The sequence below is a fragment of the Euprymna scolopes genome, chromosome 44, assembly GCF_053919585.1.
Source record: "Euprymna scolopes isolate OS-2025 chromosome 44, ASM5391958v1, whole genome shotgun sequence".
In the NCBI taxonomy this organism is placed as follows: Eukaryota; Metazoa; Mollusca; class Cephalopoda; order Sepiida; family Sepiolidae; genus Euprymna; species Euprymna scolopes.
In genome coordinates this window covers 51825738-51830857 of record NC_136525.1, presented here as the reverse complement: position 1 = coordinate 51830857, position 5120 = coordinate 51825738, and positions in this window count along the sequence as shown.

The window sequence follows — 5120 nt, the reverse complement described above, 5'->3', positions numbered from 1 at the left end:
ACGCCAAGACCACTCCGGTCTTGTAACTGGGCATCTTGGGTCCGATTCCACCTCTACAATCCTATTTGCACTTGTTTCCTTCTGCAATTAGCTAAAATAATATGAAGAAAGTTTAGCGTTTTCATTTGGAATAACTTATTCAATTAAAGTAAGTATAAGATGCATCTGTTTATAAGTGGACGAGTCTACTTCTATGGGGTTGTGACGCCAAGACCACTCCGGTCTTGTAACTGGGCATCTTGGGTCCGATTCCACCTCTACAATCCTATTTGCACTTGTTTCCTTCTGCAATTAGCTAAAATAATATGAAGAAAGTTTAGCGTTTTCATTTGGAATAACTTATTCAATTAAAGTAAGTATAAGATGCATCTGTTTATAAGTGGGCGAGTCTACTTCTATGGGGTTGTGACGCCAAGACCACTCCGGTCTTGTAACTGGGCATCTTGGGTCCGATTCCACCTCTACAATCCTATTTGCACTTGTTTCCTTCTGCAATTAGCTAAAATAATATGAAGAAAGTTTAGCGTTTTCATTTGGAATAATTCAATTAAAGTAAGTATAAGATGCATCTGTTTATAAGTGGGCGAGTCTACTTCTATGGGGTTGTGACGCCAAGACCACTCCGGTCTTGTAACTGGGCATCTTGGGTCCGATTCCACCTCTACAATCCTATTTGCACTTGTTTCCTTCTGCAATTAGCTAAAATAATATGAAGAAAGTTTAGCGTTTTCATTTGGAATAACTTATTCAATTAAAGTAAGTATAAGATGCATCTGTTTATAAGTGGGCGAGTCTACTTCTATGGGGTTGTGACGCCAAGACCACTCCGGTCTTGTAACTGGGCATCTTGGGTCCGATTCCACCTCTACAATCCTATTTGCACTTGTTTCCTTCTGCAATTAGCTAAAATAATATGAAGAAAGTTTAGCGTTTTCATTTGGAATAACTTATTCAATTAAAGTAAGTATAAGATGCATCTGTTTATATTTACTGTACGCGCAATAACCCTTATCCCCGAGTGGCCTCTGGGCCTTGATAAGTGGTGACTTCCATGTAAAAAAAAAAAATTAAAAAAAAAGTCAGTATGAGAATATCACGCTATCAATAATGGCCGACCTATGCAGTCATATCATTCTCGGGCATAAATTTTTAAGTCAACATTCTTCAGTGCAAATACCGCTTTGTAGACTGAACCAAGCTTGAATGATGCACTTTAAGAAGGTCGAAGGTTACACCGGTCAAACGATTAACATCCAAGACAAGAATAATAGTTTGAACAATCCAAATCATACAAATTATCACAAAAATTCAGAAATAAAAGTAATTTTTTCAAAAGATTCTATATTTTACTAGCAGGCCACCTGGCGTTGCCCGGTCATAAAATTCTCTTTCATATGATATTTCATAATTTATGCAGATTTCGTATTTATTATTAGAAAGCCAATTCTTTATTACTCATATTATATTGTACCAAATTTATAATAGTGATTCCAAAAGTTAGAAAAATGACTTGGGTGCTATCAGCTAGAATCGAAACCAAGACATTTAATACTCCAGCCTTGGTCATAACCATTTGAACTATCGTCAGACAGATAAGAAATAGTAAAAAATGAACCGACTATATAAATGTTTACAAATTTAACCCCTGACTGCTACCCGAAGAAGTTAAATCCAAAATGCAAAATTTATTCTGTCTGAAATATCTTGCATGCTAAAGAAAATATTATAAAGCCCTCTTAATCTCTTCTTCTCTATATAAATAAAATGAACTCATTTTTTCCCGTCTGATTTTGACATTAATAGGATTAAAAATCAAGATATTTCATGCAAATATAATATGCACAAACGGCAGAACAATATCTGAGGTGTGTTATAGGCTTATTATTTCTCAAATTCCTCGATTATCTTAGATTTCTATACTTTTTCTGCTGAGAAGTCACGGCCAAAATCGGTTAAGATCAATGGAAGTGGTAAAATATTTTCTCTCTAATAAATTCCTCCTCCCCCTGCCACCACTTAACACCGTTTGGGGATCGTTCACAAGGAACAGTTGAGAAAAGAACACCAGTTTGGCTTCGTAGTTCTTTCATGTGAAGTTATTTAAAATCACTAAACTAAGCTGCAGTGCTCTGTGGCGTAGTGGTTAGCATGCTGGACAATTCACATTATATTTTCACGTTCGCGCCGACCTACCGTAGTCGTTTTTTTTTTTTGTCTTTTTTTCCTAAACAACTGGAATGGACTTTTCTTGGTGGCCGAACTGTTAACGTTGCAGATGGTTTTTTTTTTTTTTTTTTCACACTTTATTTTCCTACTTTTACTCATGACTCCGGGTTTGATCCTTCCTACTTACCTACCATAACATTTTTTAAAACTCCCCCCCCCCCCGTCCCGGAAACAAACACTTGGGCAACGCCGGGTACCCCCACTAGTTTCTAATACAACAAAACGACTTTCTATATACGTTTACCAATTTATTTTACTGTTTGTTTTATATCTATACTAACATTTCAGCTAGCTTTGCTTGGGCCCTATGTACTGTTCATAACTTTCTGTGTGTGTGTATATATATATATATATATATATATATATATATAAAATAAAAAATAAAAAAATAAAAATAATTGTTAGCGGTGGATGTATGCGAGTATGTGTGTGAGTGTGTAGGTGGGTATGTATATGTGTATATATGTATGCTCCTACATATATTTCTATGTATGTACGTGTGTGTGTGTGTGCCTGTGTGCGTGTGTGCATGTGTACATGTACATGAATATATATGTATGCGTATGGGATTGTGTGTGAGTGTATGCTATACATGGGGAAAGAAAGTCTTTAAAAAAGAACCCTAAAGAAGCCATAAAAACCTTCACCATATGGACTAAAAAACACTCTTTGAAACTAACTTTGACCGGTCACAGTGAAACACTTACAGTTGGAGACAGAATGTCTAAACACTGAACACACGCATCGCACCACTATGAAAAACATATTTAATATCAGCGGAGGCATATCCACAAACTCCCATTTTAAAGAAAAACTTTTTACGAAAATATCTGAAGAGAGCACACCCTAAGCTCAAAACGCGTTATAAAAATATTTTAAAATAAAAATATGATGAAAACCTTTAAAAAAAACCCACAATTGTTGATGGCTACACTCTTTTAAATATACATTTTTTCTCTCGTTGGAACTACACAACCATCACTTTAAATATAAATAACTACAACGACAGAATGCCAGCAACAAGAAAAAAGTCTCTGGAGGACCTGATGGATTCACAGACAAACCTCTCCATAGAACACAAACATCTCGAGGACGGATTGCAGCAACTAAATGAGAAAATGGACAGAATAATCCAGCTCATTTCCAACCAACAGGATAAGAAAGAGATACAATTTGAGGAAATCATTAACCAACTCAAAGCACAACAAGAATACCTTGAATACTTTAGAAGACCATACATACAGAATGAAGTACTAAAAACCAAGAAACGGAATCTCCAAAACTGGAACATCCTCCTTAAACAAAGAAAAATGGCTTTTTACCATGCAGTAAAATGCAGTGACACCGCAGCAACATACAAGACATTTCTAACGATGGAGGACCAATTCATTCCATATAAATTCCGCGAAAAAATTAAACCACAAGATACAGAGGAACAAGTGAAAATTAAAAAAGCCCTAAGTATTTCAAAACTTCAGGCCGAAATCGACATACGGGAAGACAAAAAAGTACACTCTACGGAGAAGTACACAGAAATTGACAATAAAGTATTTAAAAAAATCAAGGAACTCTGCCCCAAGGAAACACACCAACCCCTCTTGGAACTCTGGGATTCTGAATGCAAAAAAGAGGAGGAAAAATCCAGGGAAATCATTGGACGGAAAATAACCTGGCTAAAAAACCTGCCGGAAAAAGAAAAAAGCAAACAATCGACAAACACATACAAGGACAACCAGGAACAGAACACTCTTACACGATATCCGCAAACACAGAAATCACATAACAAAGGTAAGAAACGAAACATACACCATACACAAACACATCCACACAACAGATACAACTACACACAAAGAAGCAACCACAATATATTCACATCTTACACAAATTCCCAACAACTGGCCCAGCCAAAACGCACACTAATAACACCTCAAAATTACACAAGAACCCGCACCATTAACAAACACAACACACCGGACAACATACCACACAATACATCTCCACAAAAATACCCACTTATATACAATCCTAAGCAATACAAACCTAACTATTACCACCCAATTCAGCGAACACAATCAAAAGTCCATTCCCACAGACACTACATCGCTAACACAAACAACGAAAAAATACCTTTACTAAACAACCCCTACCAAAACACCCCCACAATGCAACACAACTACCTGAGACATCACATAATTCAAAACACTACCTACAACTCTCACCCCTCATATCCCACACAAAGAAACAAACCCCTAAGGCACCTCCCCCATCAACGGGAACAATCAGAATATCCCATGCAACACCAATCCCAACAAACAGACCTCCCCTACAACAAACCCCGACAACACAACCCTATACAACAATGCATGTATCCTCAACAGCAACACCAATTCCAACTGAAACACAACTATCCAACACAAAAAACATATAACGACAACCCATTCAACCATTTATCACTGAACCCTCACAATATTGTACACGACACTCATTTTACAAGGAGACATCACACCACCCTAAAACACACCACTCCTCGAAACAAGGAAACAAACAACTCCCAGCATTTTTTAGGAAGCCCCCAGGGAACAACAATTCCAGATTAGAAAAAATTAGACCCAAAATCATCAATTTATCCACATACTCCTTATCAAAGAACGAAATGGAAATACTGAAGCTGGGCCTCAAATTCTGCCCCACCCCTAAAAGCAATATAGCAGAACTAAAAAAGGACCTTAAAGAATTCGAACGGAAATTTAGACTAATAGAAACACTAGATAACAAAGGGGACAAAGATGATTCTTTAGTAAAAAACAAATCAACATATTTCCCTAATAAACAGAACAACACAAAAGAACTAAACAGCTACTTCGAAAATCTCTGGAACCTTAACCTCCAAAAAA